Genomic DNA, 15,300 nt, shown 5'->3' on the forward strand with positions numbered 1-15,300 from the left:
TACTCAACCAAAACATTGACATCACTTACACGACGCCATACATGCTGTCTGCCATCTGCCCTGTACAGTGAAAACCAGGATTCATCCATGAAGACAACACCTCTCAAAAGTGCCAGACTCCATTGAATGTGAGCTTTTGCCCATTTAAGTCAGTTATGACGATGAACTGCAGTCAAGTCGAGACCCCGATGAAGACAACGAGCATGTACATGAGCTTCCCTGAGATGGTTTCTGACAGTCTGTGCAGAAATTCTCTGGCTATGCAAACCAATTGTTGCAGTAGCTGTCCGGGTGGCTGGTCTTGGAGGTGAAGATGCTGGATGTGGGGGTTCTGGGATGGTGCGGTTACACGTGGTCTGCGGTTTTGAGGCCGGTTGGATATACTGCCAAATTCTCTGAAACACCTTTGAAGATGGCTTATGGTAGAGAAATTTACATTCAATTCATAGGCAACAGCTCTGGGGGACGACATATGTGGCATTGTGCTGTGAGATAAAACTTCACATATTAAGAGTGACCTTTTATTGTGGCCAGCCTAAGGCACACCAGTGCAATAATCAATGTCATCAGCATCTTGATATGCCACACCTGTGAGGTGGATGGATTATCACGGCAAAGGAGAAGTGCTCACTAACACAGATTTAAACAGATTTATGAACAATATTTGAGAGAAATAGGCCTTTTGTGTACATAGAAAAAGCCTTAGATCTTTGAGTTCAGCTAAAACAAAAGTGTTGTGTTTATAATTTTGTTCAGTGTATAAATATGTGTGTGTATGTATGTGTGCGTGTGTGTAGTAGTATTAGTAGTAGTAGCAGAGATGGCAAAATCGCTAGCCCGACATCCTAGAGCTATTGTGTTTTCCAGTCGGGCTACCAAAATTCATCACCGCCCTGCCCGATAGGCTATCTTGAATAGTGATATTAAATTATTTCCTTGATTCATGTGTTCACTCACCTGTAGGGGTAAAACAGATCCTAGTTGATTGGTTGCACTTGTTTCTATGTCATGGCGATTTAAACATTCAAGCATTTTTAACCATTCGCGTGCACAGACAGACACATTTCAGATAATTCACATACACAGAATTGATTCCTCTTTTGCATATCGTTTCTTCTGAATGAACACATACATTATCTCAAAATAACTGTCTGCAAGTATTCTTGTAAACATAGTCGGTTATGTCTATAAATACCTGCTGTTCCATATGAGCCACCTGCTGTCAGAGAGTGACATTTGCGTCTCATTCACAAAGCTAAAATCAGACTATACTGTTTTTGCTTCAAATTTTGAACTTATACAATCTAAACAAATTGTATTTAGCATCTTTTTTGGATTGTAATTCAAATGCAGTGGGTTTCTCTGATTTTAAATAGAGCACAGGCAAAGCCTTTTTTTATATGAAGAGATAGTAATAGTTTCAAATGTTTATGTAATGCAAGACGAATAACAATTACAGACAAACTTCTAATGCAGCAAAATTGATTCAAATTTGTTTTATTTAAAGAGCCACACAGATGGGAAATCAAAAATTACCTGTATTACAGTGTATGATGTAGCTGTCCATCAGTGTAAACAATGTGCAAAGTAATTAAACCAAAAAGTACACGATTTATAAAGTTATTGGCTTCTAAAGTAACGAGTCGACTCTGAATCGCTGAAACGAGTCGTTATAGATTTCAAATATTTTGCCCATCTCTATGTACGTCACTAGGAATGCTTTGCATAATAATCTCAGCCTACCGTGTTGGGAGAAATGAAACTCTGACCTGCCCCACCCCCCACACAGACGCTCTGGTTGGTGTGAGAGCATCATGTTGAGGAGACAGTGTGTTTTTAATTGTAAAGGCAAGTTTGTTTTATTTTCACTGCCAAAGAATGAAGATCAGAAGAACCAATGGCTAAAATTCATTTTAACCACAATACCAGAGCAGTACAACAAATCCCTTTTGTTGTGTTCACAACATTTCACTGATGACTGCTTTTCTAATCTCGGTGAGTACAGCGGGATTTTCAAAGCGTTTGGCCATAAAAGAGAGTTCATTACCAACTTTATTTAGAACAACGAGCATCTCCGAATCACAACACGAAGTATGATTATGAAGTTATGTGTCTGTTTTCTCCCGAGCGTCTTATCAGTATGTGTGCTGTCTGCAGCCTTTGTTTGTGCTGATAGTCATGTACAAACACGTCATTAAAATGAAGTGTAACTCCGTGAATACTCAACGAAGAGACATGAGAGAGATATCTATAGAAAGCTTGACATGTTTACTTTAAAACTAAACAAGTGCTGCCGAAAACAGATATTCTGTGATAAAGTAATCCATATGAAAACAACGCGATGTCAGTTTTTCATGTCTCCCTTCGTTATATCTAATGTGACCACGCCCCCACGCTGAACGCGCTATTCAGATTCAAACTGAAGCGCGTGGTTTGAATACACCCACACAGAAGAAAAAGCAGCGAGACTGTTCAAGTTTTTTATTTTACTGTTTGCTTCGCGATGAGAGGAATAAGACATAATTCACCCCAAACAGATGCTAACGTATAGTTTACCGTGGAGGTGTGTGCGGAACAACCAATCAAACCTGACTATGTTAGTTGACCAATCAGAACACAGTATGCTACCGAAAGGTGGGGTTTAAGGAAACTGAATCTTTTGAACAGCTTCGCGCAAACCGTTTGGGATCTCTGAGAATTGAGGTAATTTTAAAATGATATTTTGACAAAATTACAATGTTTTTTAACCTTGGATGGATTTAAACCTAATGTACAGGACTTATAAACAGTGATAGGAAGCTTAGAATTTTCATCTTACTGGCTCTTTAAAAGTTTTACTAACCTGCTGACCACTGATGGTTGCGACAGGAATACCAGAGGCCTGTGTAGACTCCATGGTAGCGGTGATATGACCAGACACCTTGGGGGGAGAGTGAGGTGGCCTGGTGTTGACACCGGTGCTGGAGCTATTACACGGCTTGTCATGGGTGTCTTCAGAGCAGACTGGAGTGAAGAGAAGAGAGATGTAGGCAAACATGGACAATCCTTTTTACATTTGCTTACTTTTGACTTTTCAGGGAGTCTACAAGGGGGATCAGGTTTATAAACTGACGGTACTTTAAAAATTCTGGTATACCTTCAGAGGACCCTCAGTGAAAGCTAGGGAAAGACCCTGAGGGAGGTGGGATGGTGCTGCTGACACAGAGACAGGTGCGCCTGGCTGGATGGGAAGGTGCTGAGGGAGAGGAGGGAGCAGAGACTGAGCTGTTCCGTGGGGCGGGGGCTGAGTCTGGGGTTGGGGGTAGGGTCGCACCACTACCGTCTCCTGCTTGTCATCTCTGAACGCTGTGGATCCGCTGGACATCAGCTCACGTGGAGCATGATTTGAGTCTTCATGTCCTCCTTAAAGGAACCACATCACGTCAGTTGATGGTGTAAACAGTTTAATAACATATAAATATATCTGGAAGATAAATTCAAGACTGTTTGTTTAAAATCATCTGAATGAGCATAACATTTCCAAAGGGTTGTTGAGGACTGTAATTGAGAACCGCTGCTTTAGGTAAGCTATTACATGTAGCAAAGATGAAAACAAAATGGCATCAAATCATTTCTGAAGACAGTCGAAACCTTCAGAGGTACATTCATATAATTAATCTATTCATTCACTCTTTTACAACCTCCCAGCTTTTCCGCCCTGTTTTGACTCAAAACTAAACTACTCTGCTGTGTGCACATGAGACTTTTACTGAAAACGGTGCTTTATGCTGGACAGTATTCATTTATCGCGGTAATCTAATACGGTTTTAATGATAATAAAAAGATGAAACGGTAATACTAACCATGGGGAATTTTACCATGATTTATCGTTGAATTGGTAATCGTTACATCCCTAAAATAAAGCAGACCAGTACAGAACGTACATACACTCGAGTTGGGCAATGTTTATTGTTTTTATATTGTCTCACAACACACTAAGATAATGGTGTGCTAAGCAAAGTTTCTTTCGTTGCTTCGTGTTTTCTGTTCCTAAGCCACTCTCCATCCAGAAATCTTACAGAAAGCATGTCTCGAGATCATTTCGCTATCAGATAAGCTCTCTTCTCGGCTCACTCAGAGTACAGCTGCGCTTACCTGGAGTCATGAATGCAGTGATGGACAGCTGTCTTTCCTCAGTCACATGACTGGATTTCATGTGATTTCTCATTGTGGTGGTGATATATGATAGCTCCGTTTCACTGATTCATTTGATCAAAAGTGATTCTACTTTGTAAGATCTTTAAGGAAGATCATTTGGAGTAAATCCAAACTTTGCAACATTCTATGATCAGATACAATCAAGTTGATAACACAATCCACAGCGCCACCCAGTGCTTTTAGTAATAACTGACTTTTAGTTTGAGGGCTTAGGACTGATCATGGATTCCCAGCATTTATGGCCAGCAAAGCAACACGTAGTAAAATTTGAATTAAGTTTTATTTTTATAATAATAATAATAATAATAATAATAATAATAATTACAGACAGAATGTGCAAACCCCTAATCATTATCAGAGGTTTTATAGTGGAAAAAGCACTTTGCTTGCTAAACCTCATGTTCTGTTTGTTTTACTCAAAGAGTTGTTGTATCAACTTAATTTTTGAGGGCATCTCAACTGGTCAAAGTTTCTGATTTGTTTGGAATTTCTTCTAAACTTTTTTACAGACTACCATTTTGGATGATCTTAGATTTATCCTTTTAATATCCTAACATCTGCAATACTGTGATGAACCAAGGACATTAAGTGTTAAAAGGTTTTGCCTCCAAGTATGAAAAGACTGATAACACTGCTACATGAAATATAGTCTAGATTATTGTGATGCTCTTCTAAAAAGTGTATTAAAACATGTTATTCAATGATGATTGAGCCCCCTTCATTTTCTTTGTGGCTTCTGAATTTACTAATGATCTATTAAGCATTCACTAACATTACAGTCTAGTTCTTTATATTAGTCTGTATTAGTCAATGTGTCTTAAACCTGTGTTCTTCTGACTTCCTGGAAGTCCTGTAGTGTTGCTGCCTGGTGTTTGCCCTTGTCCCAGGCCAGATGGGAGTCCTGGATGTGGATACTGCTGAGAACTCATCTTCACGACCTCTCACGTTCTTCCTGAAAAATCAGAAGGTAAAAAGGACAAAATGCAGTGTGAAATAGAGAATGAATGTGTTTAATTTAAACAAAAGACTAATGTTGCACCAGGTTAGGTTATTACTAGATATCTGAGATGCTCACATTAGAGACATGTTGTACAAAACCATATGCTGAACCAAACCAGTCAGTATCTTGTGTTCAGACAGTTCCCTTTCATCCAGTATGTTAAACAAACCACAAAATAACCCGAAGTGAAGGTATATTCACAAAAATAACTAGCAATTTCCTTCTCACAACAGTGTCGTCTTAATTAAATACGTTTACTAGGGTAAAATAACCTTCCATCTAACGACAAATACGAAATGAACACCACCTAATAGCAAAGTAAACTGGCTGTATTATTTCTGAACGCTTCTGATTGTAACATTGACGACTGTCAGGACACCAAATTGAGCAGCTTTTGTTCTTGGGTGGGCTCGTGAGTTTAACGTTCATTATGTAACGTTAGATGTTAAACATGTAGTCCAATTTCAAATACAGAACAGTAAATAACGTAACTCATAAACCTTTCTTTTATATGATAAAATAATGAGTTTTAGAATCAAAACAGTCGCAGCTGCTAGTAGCCCAAAGATCTTACGAGTCATTTCAACGAGAAAATATCATTTCCCTCAGATACTCATTAACGGTGGAAATTCTGAAACTGTAGGAAGGTAAATGGGACGAAACCGTTATTCTAGAAGCGTCGTTGTTTACACAAATGCAAAATCGCAGATTTACCGTAAACACGACGCCTGTCCTCTCCATCCGTTTCGTATCCCGGCAAACCGAACATTGGCATCTAAGGGAATCTAGCTGCAGTAAGTCACTTCCTGTCTCGATTTTCAAAATAAAAGTCATCTACTCCGGATTCCACTTGTCGAGTCCATGAACAGTATAAGGTCGCTGACGTATTCCTGAGAAGAATAATGTTACACATGGCCTTCTGTATATATCACTTCACACTACTTATAACGACCCTAAATGTTTCACGATACACTCCTCCACATTCTGTCATCGTTTTAGATGTTTATTGGTCTGTATTTAGGACATTCCAATAATTCTACACAAGTCCATACTATTCAAATCTACTAGACTATTATATGTTTATAACAGGCTGGAAATTTGTCAGTCATGTTTAAAATGTTGATTTAAATAATGAGCTTGAGAGCTTTCATCCTGAAAGGCAAGTAATTGTAGCATGTCATATAAAGTCATATGAAAAGTAAATTTATGAACACACATACTGATAAAAAATTCTAAATGGAGAACAAGATTTAATGGTTCCTCAATTTAAGCCTTCAGTGCATGGTGGCCTTTAATAATACATATTGTTACATGTTCGCATAAATACTGTAAAGATCACATTCCCCTTGATATGGATATGCTACTTTTATGGTAGAGAAGCCAAACACAGTGACAAGACCTACTAGAAGTTTCCAGATTGCACCTCAAGTTATAATGTTTTGTAATATGTGGATTTATTATGAGCATCTTCTGTATTTGCAACAGTCCTGAGGATAGCTGATAAATGTACAGGGTTGTATGCATATTCCTGCAAGTGATTATTCAAGTGTTAATCATTGAAAAAACAGATCACTGCAATTTTCCCATGATGTAACATACATCTGCCACCAAACGTTTCACTGAAAACATTGTTTACTTTAGAACCATACATTATTCAGAATCAAAAGGGTAACTGGCAATCGACAATGAAGAATAGCATGTCAAGCAGGTATGCTTTTAAAAAAGCAATGTCATCAGACAATACGTATCTGACACAAATACATTTCACTTGTATAATACTTCAGTGAACAGAAGACTCTTTTTCCAATTGCACCATTGGAATACAGACAAAAAAAAGTCCCCCCCTTCAATCTGTGTGCATATTCTCTCAAGTGATCGATAATTCAATATGACTTCAATAGATGCATTTAAAAACATTGACAAAAATCTGTACATTTTTTGCAAGTCAATATTATGTAAAAAAGAAAAAGAAAAAAGAAAACATAAATATAGTTATCAGATAATTACAAAGCACTGAAGTGACCAGAAAAAGTGCACAGTTACTTAAATAAACTACAAAAAGAACTTTAAATGCGTAACAAATTGACTTCATGTTGCTGACCATCAAAAAACATAGAATAATGCACAAGACCTTCCCAGATCACACATGCAGAACGGTTCTCTCGTAACGTGTTCTCTACGGACAGGTATTAAACTGTGTTTAAAGGGCCTGGAATGTCAATTTCAGGCATAATAATGTTGACAGATAATCTTGATCATCCAAAGACCAATGAGAGACTCACAAACAATTATAATTAAACACATGATATTTTAAAAAGGCACTACAAAGGCAGATAGCTTTTCCCCTTTAGTTGATCCGAGGGAGCGTCTATCACCAAAGCTTGAGAGTATTACTTTATTCAACACATGGGGCTACAAAGCTATGCAGACACAAACAGTATGCTGATAAGGATTGATCTAGTTGGGCTCGTTCCACGCCACCAAGTTGTGCTGAGTGGTTGATGTACGTGGAGCAGAAGAGTGACAGGGTATATAGAGGGGACACAGTTTTCAGTCATCGCCCCTGCATAAAGGCCCGAGTGAAGGATCCTTTCCACCAGTGTTACAGCTTTGGTGCAAAACCAGTCTTGAAATGTACCTTCTTGTAATTCGGTATCTCTTCCATGGTTCCTATGCGAGATCCTGTCCATTTTGGACAGTATTGTGCCAACAGTTTGTTTCTTAGTGCAATGTGCAGTGCTGTTATTAGATAAACCCTGAATACCGCCCCTTTAAGCCCCTGGTCCTTTTGTTTGCTTATTTCGATTACAGTATAAAGTTTTTTTTTTTTTTGATTGCTCGTTTTGTTTTTGTTTGTTCCTGTGCATTTGTATTCTACTTTCAATACTTTCCCTCTGCCCCCAGTCAGTTTGGAGGCCTCTTCACGGCCGAGCAGCTTCCTTGTGTCATGTGGAGGTGGCTTCCAGGTAGCTCTGGAGTTTGCGTACAGTTGACTCATCCAAGGAGAACAGGTCAAAGTCAAAGGTTGTATTGGTGATGTTGAAATGGCCAGTCTTCTCTATGAGGTTCACAATCTTAAAAAAAACACACAAATGCATGTCAACCAAAAAGCAGCCAAAATCCCTCCTGAAAGCTGAACCACGCATATCAGATGTTCTACAGTGAGAGAAACTACCTGAATTCTTAAGAATGAAAGTCAAGAAATTTACTTTGCTTCAAAACATTTCTATTTCAAATGAAGGCTGCCATTTTAAACTTTCCTGAAAAACAAATTTTCACGGTTTACACAAAAATATTACAATGATTTCTGAAGGATCATGGGATACTGAAAAGAATAAATGACAGGTTAAAATATATTAAAATAGACAACAGATATATAGAATAGTAATAAAATTTCATGAGATGTCTGTTTTTGCTGCATGTCTCATCACATAAATGCAGCCATGGTGAACATAAGATGATTCTTAAAAAAAAAAAAAAACACCCTTTGAACAGTAGTGTATGTTAATACTTTTAATTCCTTAAAAAAGATCTGATAATGCATGTATCATCTATAATGGCATAATGATAATGCATGATGATAATGGAATTTTTCAGGTTTGTGATTTATATATTTATAAATATTTATATATATATATATATAATTTTTTTTTTACAAATATATTAAAAGGTGTAATATTTTTGTGGTAATTACAGAAACATATTTCCCTGACACAAGAATTACTTAAAATATTTCTTCACCCAAATGAAGAAAAAAGTTATTTTTACCTGCTGTAAAATGTTCCTCTCTCTCAAAGCCATCAGTCTGCGATGAAGGTCCACAAGCTCCTCCGTATAAGCCTGTAATCAGATCAATCATCATAAACCTCCACTGTAGTTTTATGTGTAATAAAAATCTGTATTTCAGCCACTGATGAGTATAAATCAGTTATTTACCCTTCCTACCTTGTCGTATCCCCTCTTGAGCACCTTCTCACGGGTGCAAGAATCTGGGCTCTTTTTTCCTAACATCTGAAAAAGGATATTGACATTTAAAACAAAATCCAAATATAAACCTGATCCACTGTTAAATAATGATTTCTCTAAGTTTTAAATAAAACAAGTTTTACACAAAAATACTATTCCAGTCTTTCTTATTTAAAATGAAATTTCCGAGTGAAAATTGTTTTCAAAATAAATCCTGCACCAATTATGTGGTGTATAAACCAGTCCAAAGTTTCATTGCAATGCAATACCAGTCTTACCTTTAGGTTTGCTGAGCTGAGTTTGGGTAGAGGTGAGGGGGCTTCCTGGCTGGGGGGACGGGACTCCTCATTGCCATCACTTTCACTGTCCATGCTTAAACTGAAAACAAGAAAATGAAAGTGTGTAATATTAATGTACAGAAATTTGTTTTGATTTTCATGTTTCCTTTTCAAGAAATTCGAACAGGACCAAATTAGATCAAAGTCCTTGGCACAGACCGAGAGTCCTGGTTGGGTGGAGTTGCCTTCATGGGCGTCTCAACCTCAGAGCTGCTGTCATCATCAGAGACTTCAGAGCGCATATCCTCCACCATAGAACGAAGCGTCCCTGGACACAATCATCGCATTCAGCCAAACTGAATGAGGGGACACACTACTGATCATACGATTCGTGATTAAACTCAGTACCTTGGCCTTGCTTCTGCGACGGCTCAAAGTCAGAATCAGAGCTGGAGCTGGAACTAGACGGACTGGATGGAGCCGACTGCTAAATAAACAACATCCTTCAGCTTCATTACATTCGAATCCATTCAAATCCATCTTCTGCTGATCGAAAGACCAAAACATACCTCTGATTTGGACGAGGCTTCATCTTCAGAGTTGGATTCGTCAGAGTCTGGCCGCCTTTTCACTTCCTGCACCTCTAGTTTCATCTTTGCCCAGTGGCCTTTATCTTTAGGGGTTTTCTTCTCAGGGTACGAGGAGGGTGTTGTTGAGGTAATGCGGGGAGAGCTGCCGCTGTAGGCTCCGCTCACAGGCCCCTTCATGCCCTCGGAGCCTATCCTCTTCTGTTTCTTGGTACTCAGCTTTGGAGACTCTGTGGCAGTCGAGGGCCGCTTGCTTGGGAGACGAGCGTCCATGCGGTCCCCCTCCGCCCGTCACTGCTCCTCCACCTTTTGGAGACATGCCATCCATCTTGGACTCTCTGACTGTGAGTTTGGGCTCTTTGAAGGCTGCTTTAGGCACTGTTTTCCCCTCATCTTTTCCTCTGCCGTCTGGGGCTTTCTTTGTAAAAGAGGATGACGATTGGTCTCGTGAAGACTTGCTACTCTCCCGGTCGCCCTCTCTAGACGTGGCCTTGCTCTCTGAATCCTTTCGTGTGCGCTCTCGGTGCTCTTTGGTTGCCTTATGGACTTTGAGGCCTTTGCTGTTCCCACTTCCTCCATCTTTACTCGACTCCTACAATAAAAGTTTTAAAATGACCGATCTTTTAATACATGTTCAAAAAGCAACCCAGAATACTACTGCGGTAGTGAGCCTGTGACACCAGAGTGGGATAGAATCATACTGAAAACAGAACGGGACTAAAAAAATCTAACTACGGAAAGAATGGTGATATAATGTACATTTCTTCCCCTATAAGCAAAACCATATAGGATACTGAATATCTTAAACACTTTAAAAATATTTTGAAAGTCATTTAAATAACTCACTGACTAAAGAATGACTTTATTACTAACCTTTGCCATATGAGAGGACTTGATCTTCTTGGGGTCCGAGAAGGCTGAGAGTGGAATGGTAGGGAGCATTGGGTAATCTGGACTCGGCCTTGGCATCATCTCCGCTCCCTCAGGAATAACTACAGCCTGGGACAAGAACAACATCCGAACAGGAAGAGAGAGAATCTATTGAAAAGGGCTGAATGTAGAGGTACAGAAAATACAAAGACGAACAGTCCCACTCACCCCACCGGCCTTGACCAGCTTGCGTCGAAACTCGTGTGTGGGGTTGTTAAAGGTGAGCTTCTCACAGCGCAGGTGGTTGACAGGAGGGTTGCCCTCCAGGTTCAGGAAAAGGTCATAATTAAAGCACACCTTTTTAGGCTCCTCCTGTGATCGGAGAGACAAGCATGCTCAGGCTTTATAGATTAAAGAAATATAAATTTAAAGAACATCAGTATCAAACCCGAACCTCATTCTAGCAGTATGTGTAACATTTACAGTAAAGTCAGAACAAAGTACGCTCTTTGGTTGATTACATTACAGGAAACGAGAGAACATGGAAAAACCCCATAAATATTCCACTACAGATTCTGGAAAAGTTCATTTTGAAAAGTACCATTTGTTACCATTTACACCCCCCTCCAAGTTCTCAGTACTTCAGTAGCTGCATGTCAGTTTTCTTTTAGCACACCTCTGTAAAATCTATTAGCTCCCAGTGCCTAACTAGTTCACCTAGTTGTGACCTTTACCTTTACTGAACTGTTAAACTCTTCATCACAACACTTTTCCAATGCTGTGGCAACGGACTGCTTAAAAACAACACACCCGCACACATCTATAAAGACTGAGAGCAACACTGTGCTTAACTTTTCTTACATTTTGCTTGAAACAACAGTTATTCATGTCAAAGATAAAGAAATACAGGTACTGCTGTAGATATGGGATGTGCTCACCTTGTTTTTGAAATAGACCTCTATAGGCATGAGAAAACCAGCATAGCCTGACTCTTCCACTTTATATGGGGGTTCTTTACAAACTGTGAAATAAAGAAATCAAAGTGAAAATGCATAGTTAGATGTTCACATCTACACATATATTAATATCTGTACTGAAACCGAAATATGACTCTAGAATGAACTATTTATATGTAAATACTACAATACGGTAAAGTGTACTATTTCTTTGCCACTACTGACACAATGAAATGACAAAAATATTTTTTTTCTGAACAGGTTTTCACAACATTCCTTTAATCTGGTAGCCCCGCCCCCAAACCACATCATTGGTTTAGCCAGAGGTTGACATATCAGACCACTCAAACAAACAGGGAGATATTTTGAAAGCACCACTGAAAACAGTGTTGTTTAAACATCTTGCACTCTTTGCACATTTAACTGGGACAGGAGAAAGTAACAGCATAAAATAACACACCTTCAAATACAACACATGGCAAAAATGAGCGAAATCACAACACTTAGACAATATTTGTCCAGCTTTTTTACTTTGTGGCAAAGAAACAAATCACAGATACGACACACACAAAAACATTTGTTGAATTGCTGAACGTTCATTCGTGAAACATACCTACAAGGAATTGAAGGGATAGTTCACTATTGTCTAGATGCAAATAAAAGCCTAAATGACTTCTGTTCATCATCTAAAATAATTATATCTCTTTACAAGATTTGAATTAAATGCCTCCTTTTCATTCATGATGCCTTTATAACCTTTTTTTGATCTTTTAAGTTTTGGTTACCTGGTCTTTCAATAGAGGGACAGAAACCACTCAGGTTGCATTAATAATTATCTTAATTATTAAACAGTTAGTCTTTTATTTTAAATGATGAATAATAACAGAATTTGTGAGACATTTTTGTCTTATAAAAATGAAAGAGGTAAGACTTTTGTTACTAATAAACTGAATGCTTTTAAAACACATATTTACATACTTACCATAAATAAATCCAATTAGTTTCGGTCTCATACATTTTAGCTGAAGATTGCTTGTTCCACAGCTAGCCATATTTAACCACATTAATACTTTTAACTGAATAAATGTAATTGTTTTCACAAAGAACAGATTTATGCTAATTCTAAGCAGTTATGTCTTCTTTAAGTTCTCTTTCTAACAAAGGTGTGCTTTTGCGTCATTGCATGACTTAAACTCTTTAATCCAAATAGATGGAAATTTCATATGCAACTCATAAACAGAAAGCTTAAAATTAGATCTGAATCACTATAATAGAGACGGATATCTAGTCATAAGGTGGAACTACATGAAGTAAATAGCTTGGGCAACAGCATGAGCTAAAAAGGCAGATTAAACATGATAACAGAAGAAAATGGGCTTCCACACAAATGGTTTCTTTAATTCTGATTGAAAGGGACTTAAACCTACATGGCTGTGGGTACTCGATTTAGTCACAGTGTTACAAATTTGACTCAAATTAAAACCTGCCTCTCTTGGGTTTTGGGAAGCTGTCGTGAAGGTGGAAGACAACTCTCTCCACAAAGTGCTGGATGTCACACGCCTCTGGGCCCCGAACAAACACCATCCAGTCATGCGTGAAGCCCTCGGTAGTGACTTTCTTCCTTAACTGGGCTCTGTGTCCCAGCTCTAGTTTCACCTGCACAGTGCACTGAAACAAGAGGAAAGCAGCAGTCAGCTGTCACTCTTCTCTATTCTGAATATGAGTCCTACAACTGTAGTACTGTTGAAATGGAAAAAGAAAAAAAAAACGATTCAGATACTTCATCTGTGAGTGACACGTTTAACTCAGAGTGAGACTAAAAGAAGCTCTCGGCCAACTTCTCAACACCAGTGTTACACTGACAGCTTACATCTGTGAGAAATCAACCAGCTTTTGCTCTCTGACAGCTAGAGAAGGAAATTCACAGCTCTCTGACAGTCTACATGTGTGCGATGGTTTACGGTTTACAGCTTTTCTTGGTATGGAGACAAAATGACTGAAAGGCTTGTGTGCGTTAGCTCAGTGGTTAATAAATTTGTTTTATTTGTATCCTATCTGTAGCCAAAGCAATTTTACAATGACTGCACAATACAAAAACTACACAAGAAAACATGTTCATGTCAAAATAGCTAGATAAAAAAAATAAATAAAAAAAGTTAGTCAATTCATACTTTAAGTTGGCTTGAGAAAGCCTGGCCAGCGGGTTTAAAAGATTGACGTTTCAATGTTTTAAAGCTATGCAGTCTATCAGACAGAAAGAGAGAGAGAGAGAGAGAGAGAGAGAGAGAGAGAGAGATGGACGGACGAACTGACAGATAGACAAAGTGAAAAAGTGTAGCAATTTTTAAAGTTTGAAAACTGCAGGTAAATCAGCATCCCATAGTATATTAATGTGTGTAACATATACTTTATTTCTATGTTTGAAATCTAACAATTATGTCATTATAATGTAAAATTTGCTATTTAAATTGGACTGAAATGATCAGTCTACAGTGTAATCAACACTTGATTAGCAAAATCAAGTGAGTAAGAGCTCTGGAATATGGCATAGAGAAGGAAAAATGTAACTGAATCAGTGACCTCTGAGGTATTTATATATATTAAAATTAGTCAGATATTGTTTCATTAATCAAAGACATTGCAGAACTTCCTTTCACGCTTCCATGTCAAATAAGAGCTGTTTGGCTTTTCTTTAATCATTTACAGATGCACACAGCAGATTGAATGTTATGATATTTAGAATCTATGCTTTGATTTTCACATACAGGCCAACATTACTAATCCATCCAACTCTGGAATGGAAGAATTTTCTCCTGCTGACTGTCTCAAACCCTAATGAGCACCCTACCTAGACAGCGTGTTTAACCGTGGAAGCGTTCGAACGTTCGCGCGCTCCTGAGGAGCCCAAGTGCTGTCTATGTAGGCAGTTCACTAGGTTTTGAGACAGGTCCAGGCTAGCTGGACAGCTAGTGAGTGCAGGAACTCAAGAGTCATTCAGTACTATGAGCCAAACGCTGAGGATTATAAAAGGAAATATTGGTTTCTATAAGCATATATTCGTCACGACAAAAATGTTCATTAAAAACGGATGTAATTCCGCGGGTTTCCTGCTTTTAGTCTCGTAAAAAAGACTAGCTGGCTAAGTTAGCATTCTAACCATCTTCACAGAAACGTTGGCATCGCGTCTTTCAGTATAAATGTTTTAATGATAAAGCACCATGCATATTTCTCAGTACTGTACGTCTGTCAGAGTCAGTAAAGTCTTATTACCATGTTCTCCATTGTTGCCTATCTTCCGGTTGTTTGATCTATTTACAAAAGCGTTGAAGTAGATTGAATCTGCATCCTCGCTGTTACATCTGATGGAGTGTGAAGGGAGAAACGGAGCAGTTTGAACAAATGGCCGCGACACTGACAGTTTTTAAAATAAAAGCAGAATGGTATTT

At 38.4% G+C, this 15,300-nt stretch overlaps 2 pseudogenes; both read right to left on the bottom strand.

The window, feature by feature from the left end:
- LOC113040431 (MAP kinase-interacting serine/threonine-protein kinase 2-like) overlaps positions 1-5,997 on the bottom strand; it is a 16,000-nt pseudogene extending 10,003 nt beyond the window's left edge.
- A 2,127-nt stretch (positions 5,998-8,124) lies between these two features.
- Positions 8,125-15,280, bottom strand: LOC113116021 (protein ENL-like; annotated as a pseudogene).
- Between the last annotated feature and the right edge of the window lie 20 nt (positions 15,281-15,300).

Source organism: Carassius auratus, chromosome 2 (genome assembly GCF_003368295.1).
Source record: "Carassius auratus strain Wakin chromosome 2, ASM336829v1, whole genome shotgun sequence".
NCBI classification, from domain to species: domain Eukaryota; kingdom Metazoa; phylum Chordata; class Actinopteri; order Cypriniformes; family Cyprinidae; genus Carassius; species Carassius auratus.